The 22,670-nt window shown below is 36.4% G+C and overlaps 2 pseudogenes; both read right to left on the minus strand.

Annotated features, from left to right (window-relative positions):
- Nucleotides 1–1,594: 1,594 nt before the first annotated feature.
- Nucleotides 1,595–2,347, minus strand: LOC149159860 (choline-phosphate cytidylyltransferase 1 pseudogene; annotated as a pseudogene).
- Nucleotides 2,348–7,888: 5,541 nt separating this feature from the next.
- LOC149159861 (choline-phosphate cytidylyltransferase 2 pseudogene) lies at nt 7,889–13,789 on the minus strand (annotated as a pseudogene).
- Between the last annotated feature and the right edge of the window lie 8,881 nt (nt 13,790–22,670).

Raw genomic sequence — 22,670 nt, forward strand, 5'->3', positions numbered from 1 at the left:
AATCTTGATAGTTGAAATCATGCAAAAAATAAAAGGCAATCCTGCACTATCAGAAATTGCAAAAGGAAATCCTAATTAAGGGTAAAGAGAAGGTGAATCCTAACTAGAAACTAAGCAATGCCAGAACAACATCAAAAAGGAAGACTATAAATACTGGAATAAATTCGAGAGAAATTCAAAACCATTCTCTTTGCAAAGAAAATAACAAGTCTGCACTAATTCTGTCACATCTATCTCTGTGTAACAAAAACTAATTTTCAAGAAATTACAACCTCAAAGCATAAGCAAACCTTGGGAAGTAATTTTACTAAGTAAATAAATATATGAAAGAAATTGATTATAATATAAATTCTCTTGCCTTCTTTTTCCCTAAAAGTAAATCTTGGGAAGCTGACAATAAGTTTAAACGAAACTAAAATGGGGAAGAAACATTGTCGATTTCAAACATAATGTAGTTTCCTTTCATCGATGTCGACTTTGCAATATCATGAAACACAATTTTGAATGACATAAATGCATATGCGATATCTTCTTCTGAGTGATAAGCAACCTCTATAAGCATAGTCATTTATGATTTAATAAATACTTCGATACCTCCAAAACCATAACTACTCAGAAATAGGGAAATCAATCTCATATTCTGGAGCATGAACCTATTGGATCTAGACCAATTTAAATAATTTTAATTGTGCATTAGAAACTTATGGAGGTATGGTATCAATCACATAAGATGACCTTGTGAATACAGAACCACTAGAGGGACATATCATGACACACAATCTGATATAGTATTTCATATCAATAAACCTTCCCAAATTACAAGAGCAAACATTCATGCAACAAATCAAATGGCATCAATTTTAAATAAGGAAAGAGACTGGAAGGAATTAAATATTATAATTTAATCTTCCACACATTTCCCACATACAAAATGACAATTTAAATGCAAACCAACCTAATCTTGAAATATTCAGAGCAGTGTCAAGCTGGTGTGGCGTCCAACCTAGCTAGCTCACACCCTCTGTCAATGACCTAGTTCATAGAGAGATTAAAATCATAAAATGCATAAAATGGTTAAACAGAGCATAGATTGAAATTCCTTGATTAATCTTTGAAATTGCAGTCTTTACATCATTCATGAAAGGATCAGACTCTAGAAAACAGGGGGAGTGATCCACAAATGACTATGCTTGTGTAATGCTACATTGGTATTGTCTCCTCCCCTCATTCCTAATAGAATCGACCTCTATTTGCTAAAATGTAATTCTAAAATTTATTATTTTGTCTCTCCATCACCACTCTCTAATACAATATCTTCATATTTATAACAACAATTTCTCCTAATTATCTGGATCGGAGGTTAAACATGCATACAAATTTAGAGTTGCAAATAGATTCTTCGACAAAATAAGGAGTTTGTGTATGTGACCAGATTACCATCAATATGAGGTTCCATACAAATACAACATTCAGTATTCAATATCAAGCCCTCGCCATCGTATCCATGTGCATATCGCGTTGCTATTAATCCTCGTGGCTTCCATAAATAATTTGACTGTCATGATGCCAAGCATTTGCCTCATCCTTTTGGGTGTTAGAACTTTTCACCAACACGGTCTTGTTGTTCCTTCTCTTTTTGAAGCACTTTGCTTATGCCCATGTTAACTCTCAATTGCTTTTCCTTCACATGGCTAAATCCAAGGTCCTTCCTTGTGTAACTGCGTGCCAAGTTGCACACCACATATTGGTTGTAGTCTTTAAGTATCTGCATTATGATGTCTGACATTGAGATGTCCTCAGTCTGTTTTGTTTCCTTAAATTTTCCTATGTGTTTTACATATTTATACACATCCTTTCCAGCTCCACTTGCATCAACATAGGGAAGCACATCATGAGCTACATAGTCAATTTGATATTTATCAAGGAACTCTGGAGTGATCACCCATGGAGCATCTAGGATAACCTCATCAACCCATCTGCAATGCCAAATAGATTCATAGTGTTTAGCCTCTATCATCCCAATTTTCCCCTTATACTTGTGAGTGACTACATCATTAAAACAACCAACAAGAAGATAGCTATTGGGAAATTCTTTCTTGGCCTGTTCCAATGCGTGCATTTGTCCAAACTAGAACATATCGTAAAGTCCATCTGTGTAGACCCTCACTGGATTTTCTGTCTTTGCATTCTCTGAGGTCTTCAGACATGGATGTGGTTCGAATATCAATGGTGGGGTTGAGATGTTTGTGTCTCTGTAAATGTGCTCCTCTTCGATTTCAACATCTCTATATATGCATTGTGTTCTGGTGAAGCAATAAGAACAACATTGCACAATCATTGGATCCATGAAACCCAACTCAAAATTGATGTAACATTGGAACAGGAACTGTACACAAGATCAGGGCACTAGGATTTGAATGATGAACATAATCTATGCATTCCTTGACTCCAATGCAACAACATGAGTGTAGTCCAAGAAATCTTTAGAGTGCAGGAAACCATCGTAAAATGGTGCATGAATCCCAATAGAGGAATATGTTGCATGGTACAGGAAGGTGAATGCAGGACCAAGGCCTGTTTGCATATGTATAAAAACATGATCAACTCAGTTTTAAACCTGCAAACACACAAACTATTATTAATTATGTTTAAATTCTATTAAAACAAGGGAAATAGTAAATACTTGTGACAATAACCATTCAAACTAAACGAAATAATGAGGAATTTCGAGTAAAAGGTGATATAAAGCAAGACAAAATAGGGGCCTAACATCCTCCCATGTTGAACATCTTCCATTTCCTCATGGAAGGAAATCAATTGTTGTATTGTTGCTCCCAAAAACATTTATAGGAATTGATAATGATGTTCTTGCAATTCTATGTGATCAAAATTCCTTGCGCTAGATAGAGATTATTGTACAAATAGAGTGTTTTCTAACTCTTTATTTGTTTAGACTGATTTCAAGGAGATCTAACACAAGGGCTATCATAGGAATTAAATTGCATAGATGGTGCTATTACTTGAATAAAATATCAAACTTTTAAAAATTTCCAAAAATATCTCGAAGGCATCCTTGATCAGATGTTTCACTTTAATATCCTCATTGTAAATATGAGTGACATGATTCAAAATTAGACATAATAATACCTTCCCATAGTGACCATCTTACCATTATCCATGTATAATTGAAGCTCTTCTTGTCTGGGCATAGTGAATTACGTGCACTAAGGGTCCCACATCCATAAAAAAATCATTCCAAAAAGGTAGAACTCCAAGTCATAACACCAGAAGGATTTTAAAGCCATTCTTAAAGATATATGATAATGAATTCAAGGAAAGACAAAAAAACCAAGTAAATCATAGTGTAAAATTAACTTTAATACCAAAGGCATGGCCTTGCTGCCAGCAAGCATCTATAGCCTCGACATGGATGTATTTTAACCCCATGAAATGCTTGTGTCCCACCTATTAGATATAGATTCAGAGTCATTGAAGAGAATTTTCTTTTTCCCTTTTTTAGAAATTAATTGAAGGTCATTATCCTGGTTTGGTAACTGGCTAACAACAATGCCATTCACAAGCGCTAACAAGAATGAACAAATCGGCTCGTGATGATACCTCTTGTATTCCATCTTTTTCAGCTGAAATCCATTACCCTGGCTTGGTGACCAGTAGCGGTAATGTCATTCTCTTTAGGACCCATGATCATAGTAGGTTGTCTCAAAATGAGATCACTTGTCCCTCAATTAATCTGTTTATGTTTTTAGAAAAAACTCTGGTTATGATTAACCTCAGATAGGTTACTTAATATGTGGGGAAGCAAATCTACTCCTTAAGAGTGTAGGATGGTGTGAATTTTTTTTAATTACTACTCTTTACTAGTTGGTTGTGCTACCCTAAAGACTTATTAAAAAAGCATCTCAGATAATGACTAAAAAGATTTCTCAAGTTGGCCATGCCAGGGATCTTATGAAATCTTGGTATAGTTTTGTAGGCGTCGTCCACCATAGGGCGTTTTTAATCAATCCCTTCGAAGAGGGACTTGAAAAGTTTTTGTGGATCATAATTTATTAGAATATGAGAAAAGCATTACATGTAACTTATAAAAATACCCTTCACTGACATATTCATCAATAATAAAAGTCACTTTATAAAATACGAGGCATTTAAGTGTGAAGTTCTTCTGACAAGTCTTACCACGACAGTGCATAATAATAGAAATTTTAAAAATTGTGCTTTTAGGGAATCATAGTCTCAAGTGTCGTTATACATATTTATTCATTACTCTTGTATTACCCTACCCTATTTTGAAGACAGAAATACCACCTTTAACTGTAGGCTTACTTCCAATATAGTCATGTGCGTAATAGAATGTTGAATATACTCACACTTAGTTTTAAAGAATAAACTTCAAGATGTACGAAAGTATGAGAAACCAGTTGCTTTAATTGACATGGTACCAAGAATTTCCTAATGATGAGGAAATAAGGTGGGCTAATGACTGCTTGAAACTAGGATTCAATGGAATCCACATATTTATGATTCTCCAACTGATGTCGACTTTCCACAGTTTGATAGTCACTCTCCTGGAGGCACAAGGGATCTGGTGAAAGACAAAAGATAAATCCCTCAAGTTCGGGCTCAAATATTTTCATTTCAAATTGACAAGAATGGTTAAGGGAAATTCTAGGTGTTTGAGCTTCAACAACATTTTTAGAACAAGTTCCAATGAAATATTGCTCCTCTAGTGGTCTTTGAATTATATCTTCCCAGGGTGAATGTTCTGTGCTAATGGGCGAAGTTTCCAAATTCATTCCGTTTCCCAACATGGAAGGTGTAACATTTTGTTCAATATGGGAATCAGCGGGAATAATAGGTGTTTCAAATTGTTGTGCAACATGATGGCTTAACTATGGGTTTAGGATATGGTTTGGGTTAGGGTTTTATTTAAGTCATGGACTAAGATTTAGATTTGGATTAGGATTAGGCTGTGGGCTAGGGCTAGTTCTAGGTTTTGGATTAGGGTATGGGCAAGGGTTAGGTCTAGAGTATGGATTAGGGTATGGACTAGGATTAGTTTAAGGTTACATATGCAGCTAGGACCATGGAGGAGCATGACTTGGTAATGCATTGGAAAGAAACTATGGTTGTTTTTGATGCTCATCTAATTGAATTTGCATGGGATATTGCCCTACACAAAAGGATCCAAACCATTCTTGAGGCCATGGGGATATCTGGCCCGAGGATGAGGAACAAGGAGAGGGCCATTGTGGCCACGAAGTAAGGTATTCATTTGGAGGACATAAATTTTCCCATGAAATTGCAGGATTATAAACATGTTGAGGAACTTGCTCAGGATAATAAAAATTATTCCAAGTAGCAAATGGGGATGGGTTTTGAGTTATACCTGGTAGTTTATTCGATTCCTTACCTAATTTACTAGGTACCTTTAGTAACCTTGGTAGTGATGGGAAAAGTTCTATTAAATGATCCTCTTCACACATTTTGCAAACATTCCAGCTACTAAGTGGACACTTTCCAAGGAAGTGTTTCTTTCTACAGTTGGTGCAAAAGATAAGCAATGGTTCGTCATCTTTCTTCCATTCCTCCTGCAAATCATCCAATTTTGAAATCAAAGATTTAATATATTATTTTTATGTTCAAGAAAAATATTAAATTGTGTACTTGTTAATTCTTCATTGGATGAGTTGTATGTCTTTGTAGCAACATCAAAAGTCCTCATTGAATGACTCCTCAAAATACCATTTTCCTGTTTTCAACAAGCCAACTGGTACATTTGTTATCACATGAATAGTGTATGTATATATATATATATATATATATATATATATATATATATATATATATATATATATATATATATATATATATATATATATATATATATATAGGAGGGGGGGGGGGGTGTTCTTACAACACCATAGAAAATGAAAAACCTTAAAGCAACAAATATATGCAGGAAAGAAATAAATTCAAAGAACATAAAATTGCGAGAGAAACTAGGTGAAGGAAAAATCCAAATGCAACATGCTACCAAGGTCAATCCCCTAAGAGCATCCTCGGCAACGGTGCCAAAATGCTGGGTGAAGTATAGGGAATATTAATGTATCAACATTTAATTGTCAATTTGGGATTTTGTGAACTTCGAGGCACAACTCCAGAAGTGCCAAAGAGAGCCTGTCACAACCTACAAATATAATTATAGTCTAACTTGTGCATTAATCTCAACAAGTTAAATGGAATATTGCACTTCAAAGGAAATTTGAGAAAGAACCAATCCTAACAATTGAAATCATTCAAAAAATAAAAGGCAATCCTGCACTATTAGCAATTGTGAAAGGAAATCCTAATTATGGGCATACAGAAGGTAAATCCTAACTGGAAACCAAGCAATTCTGGAAGAACATCAAAAAGGAAGACTGTGAATGCTAGAATAAATTCAAGAGAAATTAAAAACCATTACTTGTGCAAAGAAAAATAACAAGACTGCACTAATTTTGCCGCATCTATATCTATGTAACGAAAACTCCTTTTCAAAAGATTACAACCTGAAAGCATTGGCAAACCTTGGCAAGTAAATTTACTGTGTAAACAAATATGTGAAATGAATTGATTTAATATAAATTATCTCATCTTATTTGTACCTAAAAATAAATCTTGGGAAGCTGACCAGAAGTCTAAAGGAAACTACAATGGGGAAGAAACATTGTCGATTTCAAACATAATGTAGTTTCCTTTCATCAATGTCGACTTTGCAATACACAGGAATCACAATTTTGAATGACAGAAATGTACATGAGATATCTACTTCTAAATGATATGAAACCTCTGTAAGCATAGCCATTTAAGATTTAATAAATATTTTGATACCTCCAAAACCATAATTACTCAGAAAGAGAGAAACCAATCTCATATTCTGGAGCATAAACCTGTTGGTTCTGGACCAGTTTAAAGAATTTGAATTGCGCATTAGAAACTTATGGAGGCAGGGTATCAAATGCATAAGCCGACCTTTTTAACACATAACAACTACAGGGACATAGCATGACACACAATCTGAACTAGTATTCGATATCAAGAAACCTTTATAAATTGCAAGAACACATATTCACGCAATAAATCAAATCGTCAAGTTTAAATAAGGAAAGAGTCTGAAAAGAATTAAATATTATAATCTCATCTTCCACACATTCCCCACACATCAAATGAAAATTTAAACACAATCAAACCTAATCCCGAAATATTCAAAGTGGTGTCGAGCTGGTCTTGCGGCTAACCTAGCGAACTCACATCCCCTATCAATGACCTGGTTCACACAAAGATTAAAATCATAAAACGCATAAAATTATTAAATAGAACATAGCTTGGAATTCGTTGATTAATCTTTGAAATGTAGTATTTACATCATGTAGGCAAGGATCAGACTCCAGTAAATAGGGGGAGCAATCCACAGATGACTATGCTTGCGTAATGCTACATTGGGACCGTCTCCTCCCCTCCTTCCTAATAGAATCGACCTTTGTTTGCTAAAATACAGTTCTAAAATTTAATATTTTTTCTCTCCGTCCCCCCTCTACAATACAAGATCTTAATATTTATAACAACAGTTTCTCCTAATTCTCTGGATCAGAGGTTAAACACGCATACAAATTCAGAATCGCGAACAGATTCCTAGACAAAATAAGGATTCTACGTATTTGACTAGATTCTCATCAATATGAGGTTCCATACAAATAAAAAATTTAGTATTCAATATCGAGCCCTCGCCATCGTATCCATGGGCATATCATGGTGCTATTAATCTGTGTGCCTTCTAGAAATAGTTTGACTACCGTGATGCCACACATTTGCCTCATCCTTTTTGGTGTCAGAACATTTCACCCACACGGTCTTGTTTTTCCTTCTTTTCTTGACGCACTTTACTTATGCCCATGTTAACTCTCAGTTTATTTTCCTTCACTGTTAAACACACATGGACAACAAGAGAATATGAAAGATAAAACATGCAATTCATTTTTTATTAACATGAGATATACATTTATAGTACATTATGTGACTCTTGGGTTTCAGATCCCAAGGTCTCTTGGACTGCTTTTGTCCATTCGACTTCCACACTAACCCATTGAGGATTAGGTGTCCAACATTCCCCCCCTTAATCCGAAGGGTTATGTATGAGTCCAAGAAGAGAGCTGTAATACAAAATGTGCAAAAAATGCATGGCATCACTAGGCTGAATGTGCTCTATCAAATGTTGGTATAAAGGGCTGTGGTTTAAGGATGACCACCAACACTGGAACGCTTAGTGCAGTTCCCAGAACTCTTCCAAAACTGGCAAGAAACTGAAGTTTTCTGCTAGAGGAAGTGATCCTATTGTTTTAAAGAGGGAAACCTTCAACCATAAAAGGGAGGTCTCACCCCACATAAAAGGTAAAACTTCAACCTGAAAAGGGAAGTCTCAACCTGTGATGGTTTAAGGATGACCAACAACTCTGGAATGCTTAATGCAATTCCTAGAACTCTTCCAAAGCTGGCAAGAAGCTGGTGTCTTCTGCTAGAGGAAGTGTTCTCAATTTTGTTCCCGGAACTCTTTCAAAACTGGCAAGAAGATGAAGTCTTCTGCTAGAGAAAGTGTCCCAGATTGCCAACTGAAGGCATGTTCAGGCATCTTTGTCTCTGGCTACAACTCTGAAACTGGTGTGGCAGGTTGTGGCTCAGGCTCGCTTGATGTGACTTTGAAGCTTGTAGATGACCATCATTTCCCCCCTGTCAAATACAAGGTGAGAAGATGGAGAAAACTCAACTGCAAGACTGTTCAATACTCTGGAACAAGTTCTGACATGTGTTTGGAATATCTTCTTGGTTGTTGATGCCCATTGCCAAGAAGCAATCCATCCAAGGTGAATCTTTGTTCTTGCAGGACGTTTGTTTTTGAAGCATCTGTGTGAAGAATGGCTGGTTTTATGACAATGCTTACATGGATGAAGATCAAAACAGTGATCTTTCAAATGGCCAACTCGGTCACAGTGTTGGCATTTTACGATCTGTTGTTGTTGTTGTTGTTGCGGTGGAAGAGGAGTAGAATCTGGAACAGCTGGAGGTGAACTGTCATGAGGAGAAAATGAACTGTTATGAATGAATCCAGCACTCTGAAACTGAATGGGCTTGGCATAGTTTGGAATATGAAAGGACAAGTCCTTGTCATATCCAAGACCAGTTTTGTGCTTGTTGTGGACAAGCTGTTCCCAAGGTCTGATGATGGGCTTGGGAAGTGCAGACTGAGTTTCTGCATCTGGATATACAACTGCTGCTTTATTTGAATGAACTGTAACATTATTAACATGCTGCTGATGGGTGGTTGTCTCAATATTCTGAACAAAAACAAGTTCAGAATGGTGTCTATTTTGATGTAGCTCTTTTTGTTGTAGCTCTTTTTGTTGTAGCTGTGATTCAAGCTGCAAAAAATCGATCTTTTCCTGTGCATTTTGTAGACATGTCTGAATTTCTGAGAGAGATCCTTTGCTGATTTGTAATGTGTCATCAACAGTAGATAATATTAGAGTTTTAAGGAACTGTAATACTTCACTGATTCTAGCCATTTTTTTTTATTTTTTTTTTCAATGTCAGATTTACACCTTACAACTACTACTCAGTGCAGAAAAGTAATACCTACTCACAGTACATAGCAATATCCTTTATACATGTGCAACAAATGATCAGAGTTCAACTAGCAAGCACCGATTACAATCCATTACATGAAAGTAAGAGTTTACTCATGACCAGCATTATGTTCTGACAAAACAACCGACAAAACTTTTCTCCATAAAAGATTACAATCAGCCCACCAAACTCTTTATGCAGCAGTGGAATCAAGGAATCAATGCACTATAATGAGTTTTAAATACAATGCTACACTAGAGCAGCAGCAACTGCAAACTTGCTTGGATCCTTCAAGTACTCCTTCACTTTCAAATCAGCATCAGCAACAAGTTCCCAGAATCCAGGTTCTTTAAAACGGACTAGTAACATGCATCTCAGCTTTTTACCCAAATCAAAAACCTCAATAGCTGGAAATTTCACAACTGTACCATTTGCATGCGGAAGCTTATCTTTCATGTGGTTCAAAATCATTCACCATTGGTTTATTACTTTCATTAAAAGCCATCATATATGGAATTATCTCAATAGGAAAATTCATAACTTCTTAAACCCAATGACTCAAATCATTCAGATGCTCATCAACCCAATAAACATCATTCATATATGACCAAAATTCAATGAAACAATGTAACCATGTTTTAATATTCAATTTAACATTATTTTAATGAATGAAAGGCTTGGACTTGTCCTTACTGAATGCGCCCTTGATCTTTTAGCAGTGGTACAAATGATCCCCAATAAATCTCAGCCTCCTAAAATGATGAGGAATTCGGTCTTCCAGGCATCCGGAACTCCTTTGCTCCTATTTTAATCAGCAATGTCTATATTGTGATTGCTGTCAGTAGCAATGCTAATGCAGCCTGTGCCTTAAAGTTTGTGGTTGAGGCAGTGGCGCTGTTCAAATCCTACTTTGGTGGTGCATTCGATGAAGATGCCATCCAGAATAATTTTGTGCTAATTTACGAGCTTCTTGATGAGATCATGGACTTTGGCTACCCACAAAATCTTTCTCCTGAGATTTTGAAGCTTTACATCACACAAGAAGGGGTTCAGTCTCCTTTCTCATCCAAGCAACCAGACAAACTCGTACCCAATGCTACATTGCAAGCTACAGGTGCTGTCGGTTGGCGGCGGGAAGGCCTAGTTTACAAAAAGAATGAGGTTTTTCTTGATATTGTGGAAAGTGTAAATCTCTTGATTCGAGGCGACGTTCTCATCAATCGCCTCTATCGCGACGATGTCGGTGGCAATATGGTGGATGCATTCAGAACACATATAATGCAAACAAAGGAGCTTGGGACCTATCCTGTTAGGCAGATAGGTGGATGTTATTTCCTTTACATGAGAATCAACAACCCTTCAGACAGAGTAGGCAGTGTTCAAAAAGGAGCGCTCCACAGATTCAATAATCACACAATACACCAGTCTACCACCGCATGGGAGATCAGAGAAAATCAGAGGAAGCGTTCAATGTAACACCGCACAGTAAATTCAAGCGTTCATATCACACCTCCGCTGCGCTACCATTCAACACAACATTTAATTATGTCAACTGGAATGTGGGCAACGGAACCAGATACCATGTCTGAGCTTTTAAAAGCAGACAAATTGTGGTCATCAATTTACTTTACACGAGACTTAACTGCATAAACGTGATTCCAAAGATTTTTAAAGCAGAAAGCGCCGCACAAGAATTTGAAACTGATGGAGTAAGGGCACCAAAAATGGAGTGTGAATGCTGTTATGGTGCGCTGTTCAAATGGGGATCTGTTTTGCTTGCATTTTATTGCTGCCGTTGATCGAACTCCTAAATAAGAGATTAAGAGAATAATCCGATTTCTTTCTCCTGAATAATCCGATTAAGAGAAGGACGAAAACCTGATTTGGAATGCGATGTGGTTAAATTCAGGGCGCGGAGGAACCAAAACACGAGCGAAGAGGTGCTTATTCCATATTTAAATCATATTGAATACAGTGGGTCTGCGGCTATTATTTGTGCGACCAGTTTCGGAGGTATTCTCAAACTGTTCAACGAAGCATTTACAACCTGGTATCGACATTTGAGCCTGACATTAAGCGAGAAGGATGGAGCCTAGAAGAGGAGTGCCTGCTGATTCAATTGCATGAACAGTATGGGAACAAGTGGGCTCATTTTGCAAAGAAACTCCCCGGGCGACCTGAAATACATTAACCAGAGAATGAAGGCCACTCAATCTAATGCAAACATCGATATATCTATCCATTTCATCCATGCCTTCACGCAATACAAGCCATATTCGGATTTCCCCATCGAGGTATACATCAGGTAGCAGTTCAACAAATCATCAATGCTTGCACTGATACACTTTGCTGGAGCTGTATGGCCGTCCAAAACCGCTACACACTGATTCAAATGAGAAATTATTCAGAATGCAGGTAATATCAGACGCAGGCCTGATAAATGGAATATGACAGACCCCACACACTGTAACACAAGCATCCACGGTTCAAACGTATGTCAGGTTTTAAGCAACAACAGCACATCATATACAAAACCGGTGTATACCAAAAACCGCAGAGCCCATTCAAAGTATTCAACGCATTCAACTTTGGACGTAATGCATTCAACAGGAGCGGATTCTGGACGTTCATCAAAATGGCTCATCATTCAACATGTCAGCGTTTCAAGTACCATTTCAACGCAGATTCATCATACACCACTCAGCATTGTTAGTCATGAACGAGTGCTATTCATGAAGAAATTTAAGGTACAGCGCTTCTGAGAATGGACAGATGCGTTATGAGGCAGTGCTGGAATAAGGCAGAGGCAGATTATTTCAGATCTGAGCACAGAATAATAAATGAAGGCGCAGGTGCAAAAAACGCCCTTTTTAAACGTTTATGACAGTCGGAGATCTGAACAGTCAGAGAGAGGGGCAGCAAATTTTATGGACAACAGACACCAGCAGCAGTATAATCAGGTTGCAGTTAAAATTGAGTTGAAGAAATATTCATGAATTTCATGGTAGAAATAAACTGCACGGAAAGGCCATAAAAAAAATGGCTCAAATTAATTATGCAGGGCAGGAATATGCCTGCTCTGAGACCATGTTAAACACACATGGACAGCAAGAGAATATGAAAGATAAAACATGCAATTCATTTTTTATTAACATGAGATATACATTTATAGTACATTATGTGACTCTTGGGTTTCAGATCCCAAGGTCTCTTGGACTGCTTTTGTCCATTCGACTTCCACACTAACCCATTGAGGATTAGGTGTCCAACATTCACATAGCTAACTCCGAGTTCCTTCCTTCTGTAACCACGTGCTAGGTTGTGCATCACATATTGGTTGTAGTCTTTAAGTATCTGCATTATGATGTTTGACTTTGAGATGCCCTGAGTCCACTTTGTTTCCTTAAATTTTCCTGTGGATTTTACATATTTATACAAATCCTTGCCAGCTCCACTTGCATCAACATAGGGAAGCGCATCATGAGCTACATATTCAATTTGATATTTATCAAGGAAATCTGGAGTGATCACCCATGAAGAATCTGGGATAACCTCATCAACCCATCTATAATGGCAAAGAGATTCATAGCGTTCAACCTCTGTCATCATAGTTTCCCCCCTATATAGATACCAAAAAGAAGATATTTATTGGGAAATGCTTTCTTGGCCTATTCAAAGGTGTGCACGTGTACAAAATGAAACAGATCGTAAATTCCATCCACATAGACCCTCACTCGATTTTCATTCTCTGCGTTCTCTGAGGGCTTCAGACATGAATGTAGTTCGAATCTCAATGGTGAGGCTGAGACGTTTGTATCTACGTAAACGTGCTCCTCTTCAATTTCAACATCTCCATATATGCATTATGTTTTGGTGAAGCAATAAGAATAGCAGCGCACAATCATTGGATCCATGAAACCCAACTGAGAATTGATGTAACACTGGAACAGGAACTATACACAAGATCAAGGTACCCAGATTTGAATGATTAACATAATCTACGCATTCCTTGACTCCAGTGTAGGAACGTGAGTGTAGTCCAAGAACTCTTTAGAGTGCAGGAAGCCAACAGAAAATTGTGTGGGAATCCTGATACAAGAATCTGTTGCATTTTAAAGGAAGGTGAATGCATGACGAAGGATTGTTAGCATATGTATAAAACAAGATCAACTCAGTTTTAAACCCAAACACACAAATTATTATTAATCATGTTTAAATTCTTTTAAAACAAGGGAAATAGTAAATCCTTGCGACAATAACCATTCAAACTAAATAAAAGCATGAGGAGTTTCGAGTAAAAGGTGATCTAAATTAAGACAAAACATGGGCCTAATAGTAATCCCAGGGGAGTCACTCTCGGAAGAGCAAACAGCTATGAATAAGGGAGCACCATGGATGAGATTAGCATAGATAAAGGTAGTATGACAACAATAGTGGAAAGGCTTTATCATTGGTGGAGTTTTAAAGATAGAAATCCCCACTATACAACTAAGCCTAGGAAGGCTACCCCAAAGGTAACATAGTGCATGCAAAAAGTGATGTCCTAGGATAATTAATCAAAAGAAAATCCCAATAGAATTATAGTTGATCTAGTGTGGAGCGTAGTGCAGCATTAAATAAATTGTCATGATCCTTATAAACTATACAAAGGTATTTAATGCAAAACACAAAGCCCCAGACCACTTTCTATCTCCTCACTCGAAGATAGATGACACAATATGATTGGCCGAGATAGACAGCATAAGAAACATAGGTGGATGATGATATCAATGGGACATAGGTACAAAAGACAAATGGTAGGAAGATTCAGTGGTTTTCGGTGGCCTAGTGGGATAAATCTAAGAGACATATGTCCCCATTCAGATGACACCACGTGGCATTGGTGAGATCAGCATGATGACAACCCAGAAGGGGTTACCAAGAAGGTTTTGGGTCATGCACAAGAAGATGTTGTGGGTTGACTTGGCATCAGACGCATGTGGTAGATAGCTCGACCCAACTAGACTTTGAATGGTCCAAGAGCATAGGGGTGGTATCTACCAAGACAACTCATCTGGTGCCAGACCCCCTGAGGAAAAAAAATTGAGCATAAAGGTTGATTACATGGCTGATGTAGCACAAGGACATGGTTTAAGTACATTCATCCAGTGAAGCACCAACAAGAAATAGGCATAAAGCAGCCTCACATTGATAATTTAAACTCGGAAGGCTCTATCCCAGAAGGGAAAAGAAAGGCACATAAGGAAAAATGGTCGGGATGATGGGCCTAGGAGGAAGAAATATTTATGACAAGTGATGTTCCATAAACTAATAAAGATTTCTCATAGGTCATGGTTTTTGTGGCATTTTCATGTGTTAAAAGAATGAGGGGCCGATAGAAGACGTTATGCAGTGTTTTATATAAAAGCGCTCAATGCCTGGAATAAATCTATAGTCTTCATTACAACCCTCAGGGCTCAAATCTAAAATGGGATTGCGAAGCATATGTCATATGTCATATATATATATATATATATATATATATATTTTTATTTAAAGCATTCGAGCTTTCACATGAAAGCGAATGTGACTCTACAAATAGTGCAACAAAAGCACTTATATTGGCTCTCGGTGGAGACCATATGACATGTAATCTTGAGGGAGTTATCCCAAGAAGAGAAAAAAAGGTGTGCTTAAGGGAGCACCATGGATGAAATTAGCATGAATAGAGGTAGTCCGACAAAAATAGTGGAAAGGATATATCATTGGTGGAGTTCTAAAACTGTAAATACCCACTATACAAATAAGCCTAGGAAAGCTACCCCAGAAGTAACATAGTGCACGCAGAAAGTGATGTCCTAGGATAATTAATCATAGGCTAGCATGGCAAGGTGCATCAAAAGTAAATCCCAATAGAAATGTAGTCGGTCTAGCGTGGAGTGTAGTTCAGCGTTAAATAAATGGTCATGATGGAACAATATGATTGACCCACATAGACAGCTTAATATACATAGGTGGATGATGATATAATGTGACATACATAAAAAAGACACATGGAAGGAATATTCAGTATTTTTGGGTGGCCTAGTGGGCCAAATCTGATAGACATATGTTCTCATTCAGATGACACCATGTGGCATTAGTGACATCAGCAAGATGACAACCTAGAAGGGGTTACCAAGAAGGTTTTGATTCATGCACAAGAAGGTGATGTCAGTTGACTTGGCATCTGGCGCATGTGGTAGATAGCTCGACCCAACTAGATTTTGAATGGTCCACGAGCATAGGGGTGGTACCCACTAGGATAACTCATCCTGGTACCTAGACCCCAAAGGTAAAAAAAAGTGAGAATAAAGGAGGATTACAGTGCTAATGTAGCATGAGGACATGGTTTAAGTACATTCAGCTAGTGTAGGACCAACGAGAAATGGGTGCAGGGAAGCCTCAAGTTGATGACGTAAACCTGGGAGGCTTTATCACAGAAGGGAAAAGAAAGGCGTGTAAGGAAAAATGATCAAGATGACGGGCTCGAGAGGTAGAAATATTTCTTACGATTAATGTTCCCTAAACTAATAAATATTTCTCACAGGTCATGGTTTTTGTGGCATTTTAATGCATGAAAAGAACTAGGGGATAACGGAAGGTGTTATGCAATTTTTTTATATGAAAGTGCTCAAGAAATAGAGCAAATCTATAGTCTTCATTATAATAGTCAGGGATTAAGGTAAAATGGGTCTGCGAAGCATACGGCAAATATATATATATAGATATCAACATTTTTATTTAAAGCCTTCGAGATTTGACATGAAATGAGTTAGCAACTTTGAAATTTGGCATTTATTACAAGCATAACAATAGAGCACTAGTGTTTAATAATGAACGCATGAAAAAGTTGGAAGAATTATGGAAACATGGATGAGTTTAGAGGTAAACTTGGATTTTCAACCAAAGATGGAGCTCGCTAAAAGTAAAAGAACCTATGTTAAATCCTATAACTCACTAAAATTGAGGAAAACAATAGTTTAACTCAATTCTTCTAAGGGAAATAGCAGAGTATAGTTTGTCGACTTAAAGAGTATATTTATAAGAGTTAGTTGAAGCAAGATAATGACAAAAAAAAAATTGTGAAATCATTAAAAACCTAGTTAAATAAATTTCCAAACCAAAAATATTAGTCCAAATTCCTTTATAAGCATAATCTAATTTGCAAAGTGAAGGAGTGTGCAAGAGTGTAAACTTGTTGGTTGGCAGAGGTGTGTGAGAGGTTGTTGGTTCAACCTAATGCATAACGCGAGTATGCATCAAGGGTGAATTAGAAATAATAATTGATATCTAAGGAAGTGGAATTGGTGATATTGTTTGAATGGTATTTTGATAAAAAAGATTTTATGCTCTTATAAGAAAATTGCAAAAGGTTGATGTTGTTGATATAGTTTCCCATTCGTTCAGTAATCATGAAATTGCTAAAGGTGTTTTAATGGTGGCTTTGGCGAGTAGTTGAAGTGAGTCATCTATTTATTTATGAAAGAAGTGACCTATTGGCTCTACTTTGAAAATGGATGAAAAATGGATGAACAAGGCTATAAAGTAGTAGCTTTCATTTTATGAGAAAGTCCCTTCCAGCGGTGGCCAATAAATGAGTACGGGAAAGAGTCCCTTTCAGTGGTGAAAGTTGATAAATGAGTGGGGTCATGAGTCCCTTTCTATAGCAGCTGGCAAACAAGCAGGGGCAAGGGTCCCTTTCTATGAAAGATGATAAAGGAATAAGGGAAGTAGTCCCTTTTAGTGAATGTTGATAAATGAGCAAGGGTAGAAGTTTCTTTCAAAGGAAGCTGATAACCTACAAGTATTAGCTGGTGGGGCAATGATGTAATCAAGTTGAAGGTAGTGTTTTCCAAAGAGATAAAAGTTGTGATGTTATGTTTTACATGATTGAGTTATGATGTTGATTACATGAGTAGTTGCAAAAGTGATTTAAATATAAATTGTGAAGAGTTGTATAATTTGGTCACACAACTTATTCACCCCCCCTTTAGTAGTGACATGGTGTCACTTGTTTCTAACACATTATTTAGGTATTTGTTTTGAATTTTAAAAAAAGATTAAGAAAAAACATTAGAATGCTTAGCTAAAATCCGTAAATGATTTATGGTGTTGATTTAGCAGTTGATGTAGATTTGAAATTATTTTTTTCCCAATATCTCCTACAAAATTGTTGTGCAATCCTAATATGGTAAAAAATGGGGCTATTAGTGCATAAAAAATATTTGTATGAATGCATGCTTGTTGCTAACAGTGTGTCTGCATTCCTTTTATGTGTGTTTTCTTATGAAAACATGTGTGATCCTAATAATGCATGTGCATTCCTTAGAGCCTGTGTGCATTCTTGATCCATGTTGAGCTAGTGACCTAGAAGGTGTCCTAGTTGGTAGCTTGAGCCTTCCTAAGATTTTTTTTCCTAAGAATGCTTCTACATTCCAAGGAATTCACACATGTTCTTATGTACATGCTTGCTTGATGGCCCCACTTCCACTTTTGCGTCTATCACACTCATGTGCCTATCTTATAGAATACTTTACCATTTGTCTTGTTGTAACCCTGGAGAAAACTCTTGGTTGTAGGGAGTCAATGCCCAATTAATCATATCAAAACTCCATAAATATTTTAAATATTGGTTGTTGATTAGACTATTAAAAAGTGGAATGAATAATTCACTTAGAAATTCATTAGTTATGACCAAAATGCCCAATTTTGGGCATTGCTGGCCTCAAATTTATTATAATGAAAAGAAGAAAAGTAGAAGAAGCAAGGTTTTAATAACTTGATCAAAACATAATTCCAGCTTTAAACCCCGAGAATGAAAGATTGGATGGAACTAGAAAATAGAGGATATATGATTGAATTTCCTAAAAATTATGAAGCACACATCAAGGTACTCTATTAAACTACACATAACAACTAAAACAAAAAATCGCATAAGAAAATCTATAATTATAATTCAAGGAATCCTACTACTACATATATTAATTTTAGTGGAGGAAAAACTTTTTATCGAACATTAATGAACAAGGAAGAATGAAATAGACTATAACTCGACTCAAAACTAGAGTAAAAAATGATTTGCATTAACATATCTTCGAAAAATGGTAATTATGTTGCACAATTACAAAATCTCCAAATCTCTTAACCCTTTCTCAGTGGTTCTTTTTGGACTTTTATTTCCCAAGTCAAAAATTGTCTTTCCAATTACTAATGTAGCTAAAAAAACTATTTATCCATCAATACTAACTATCCTTTAACAAAACTTTAACAAGTCCCATCAAAATAACTGCATTCATTTTTTTCTCATAAACAGAAATTTAAAAATTTTAAGAAAAATTTAAAAAAAAGTCTTGGAAGTTGTTGCATCTTGGTTCCACTTGATCTATGTTCGATCAAATGTGTTGCATTGACATTCTACGCTATTAGATTTATATACTTTTACAACTATACTTGATCAGTATATGGGTAAGTTACCATTTATTTATAAGATATATCCAAATTTTTGTATTTTTTATAATTTGACTTTGCCAAAATAAGGTTTTTATTTATACAACATGTGGAAGTCTTGTTGTAGATAAATGAAAATATTTTGACCCTTTAGGAAACCTGATAAACCTGCAATCTTGTTAGACTTATTCTTTGCAACCACCAAATAATTCATAGACACTTCATGAGGGAGAAAATTTTCATGCTCATCCTAACAATATGGAAGCATGAATCTCACCAACATATCAAACGAGTTATCAAATGTTAAGATTATCTTCGTAACATTTTTACACTTCATATGGGCTTGATTTTTGAGAGAATTTTCCCTTCAGATTTTTCTTATCTATGCAATTGTATAGGATCTATCTGCAACCTTGTTGACTTGTTGGACCCGCTAACATTCAAGGGGATCTCCCCGATAAGAAGTGCCAACTAGACCTGAGACTGCTTGGAGTAGGACTCGCAGTAGTGGATTTTAATGTAGTTCCTTGACCGCAGTAGTGTGTAGAGATAAGTAAGATGACTTTGGTCAGAAGCAAGTGTGTCACCTTGCAGGAAATCAAGTGAGATAAATGGGCTTTCTAACACATGGAGGGGAAAATAAAGTGTGTCCCTTAGAAGCCTATAATAGTACACATCTTGCAACAAACACATGAGTGTAATGACATCACAAGATGGAAGGTGGAATAGCCCACAAACCAAAGTGACGGGTTAATCCAACAACACACCTTCAGAAAGATTCATACAATTGCATACAATATAGTACATAAGAAAATTCATGAGTTAAAAATATATACATTTCTAAAGGAACCAAAATAGTCCAAGTAAAATAATGACATATGCATGAAAACGTGTTAGCTCAATTATATTATTATAAGTGAAAATTTCATGCATACATACACCATTGTTAGCCACTATCCCAATAGTAGCACTTTATAGTCAAGAACACATCGTCGTCTAAAGAAGTATATTGGCTCTACATTGTGGAGAAGCCAAGACTCGGTAAAATACTCCCAAGACTTCTCTAATCCTAAGGCTTGCAAAAATATTGCCTCCCAAAAGTCTTTTCCATGAGTTATGAGGTTCTATTTATAACAAATGGTGGGATGACCTGTAACATTCCAAGGTAAATATAAAATTAATTTCCTAATTAAAATCAGAATCAACAAATAAGCACATACCTATATTACCTATGTTCAATGTTTTCCAGATGAAAAAAAGGTTTTAGGGATGACTCTCCACCCAACCGTAGGCTCAATTGTGCAATGGTTTGCTACAAGTGGCCACCCCAGAGCCCTCAATCAACGTACTACTGCCAGTGACTCCTAAGTCTTAGAATTCCATTCTCCCAAGAGAATGAAAGACAGAATCTTGGAATGATGGAATGCAGGAATGCCTCTCATCTTCCTCACCATCTATTAAATAGAACAAACACTGGAAGGGGAACCAAATGCACACACTCCATGTGTCTACATGCAACTTTCTTTTGTTTTTAGGTTTCTTGTTTCATTTTCTTCTTTTTCATAGTTTTCTTGTTTTATTTCTATTTATTCTTATTTAGCGCATTAGTATGGTTATTACTCTTTATATTTTTATTATTTATTATTCATATTATTTATTATTACTTTTGTATTATTTATTATTTTTATTATTATTTATTATTTATTATTGTATTATTATTGTATTATTTTTATTATTTATTATTTTATTTACTTCATATTACCAACACCCTCTCCTGAACTAGTATAACCAGCAGGCATCGAAAATCCCCAACACCCCAGGAAATCTCAAGGAATCTCTGTCCTTTTTCCCACTTTCGGCACTAGGAATAATCCTGACGCGGTCTATATCCTAGTCCAAGGGTGGCCCCATGGCTCGCACCTGACTCAGACCTCATCTGCCCTAAGGTAGGCATCCGGTCTGGTACTCAATGACCCCGAGTATCTCGCAAGGCTGGCCCACTCCCTCCACAACTACTGAGGCGCACAGCCCCAGGCATCGAAGTCCTTTACATCCCTTCCAAACTTCAGCATCCCAATCCAATAATAGGCACCTAGCCTAGAACATTAGGCACTTGGCCTCCTCGAGATGGTCCCATAGCTCTTCAGCAGCTATCCATCAAGAGCTATACATAAGACAAAGGAACCACTGACATATGTAGTGTTGATTGACTTTTGTCCCCAGCCCATATGGTGTTACTTATTCTCCCTCATGCATATGGGCTCGCACGAGATCATCAAATAAACTCGCTCTCTCGGCCCATTTGTGGAGTCCTGAATCATCACATCTCAACATGCATCCAATGCATTAACCATACTATCATAGTATCATAGGAAACAATCCACATGCCAAGTTTTGCATGTCATCATGAGAACATTCATTATTGTTAATTGCAACATTATGAATAATAAGGAACTGCACGCCCATGCATGTCATGGATTTGTATAGAACTGTCGCATGCTTCAGTTATACCATCAACATAATTATATCAAGGACATATCATGACTTCACATAAATGAACCACATGCCAATAATCCTCATATTATAGCATCATAATTCCTATGCCACGTTATGCCTATCATATCCATCATGAGTATTGAACATTAAATACCTATCATCACGTAGTAAATGGATATGTCAATATACCTTGACATAACGTCATAATACCTATGCATATCGATATTATTATATGGATACATTATCACTATAAGAACCATATGTACGTCATTATCTTCCTACCATGATATCATGAAACATCGTCAATCTGTTTTCATCAAGTTGCCAATTGGTCTTCAATAATCATTTCGACTTCTTTCTACTAGGTAGTTGATCATTTACACCAATGGTATACTCATCTAAGTATATCGTTAAATTTCTCATGAGCCTCATCAGCTTGAGTCTAAATCTCTCGTCATATATTCTTCCTTCCCTAAGGAAATTCTGGTGACTTTCATTGTTTAAGATATTACTAGTGATTCCATCATTATTTAAATCATCTATATCAAAATTAAAATCCCTTGTTTTACATCCATTTACCCTTTGGCTTATTGATTCCAATACCACTATATGCAATTGCATATAAATACTATTCTTCATGATTTAACTTTATATCATGCTTAATTTTCTTGCATGAGAATTTGTTGATCCATGTTGACTCAATTAGCACTTCATCCACAAAAATATTTTCTTATCTCATCGAGTTCATAAAGTTCATATCTCAATACCACTTGATTGTTTTATCATAAATTCAGTTTGCTCAAGTTGGGCAAAAGACTCTTTCTTATTTAATATCATTATTTTAGATTTTGAAACAATTGGAAACACTACTACCATCATTGTCCATGAGAAACTTAAATGTGAGATGTTATGTAGAAACAACCTCTTTTAACGTTATGGGATGTCCTACTCATGAAATAATGAGTGAAAATTAGTCAAGTACGACCTCTATTAATTGACTTTCACTTCTTTCATCACTATGTACACAA

Source organism: Pinus tabuliformis, chromosome 5_2 (assembly GCF_031772625.1).
Source record: "Pinus tabuliformis cultivar Carrire ecotype Pingquan chromosome 5_2, CPIR1, whole genome shotgun sequence".
Taxonomy (NCBI): domain Eukaryota; kingdom Viridiplantae; phylum Streptophyta; class Pinopsida; order Pinales; family Pinaceae; genus Pinus; species Pinus tabuliformis.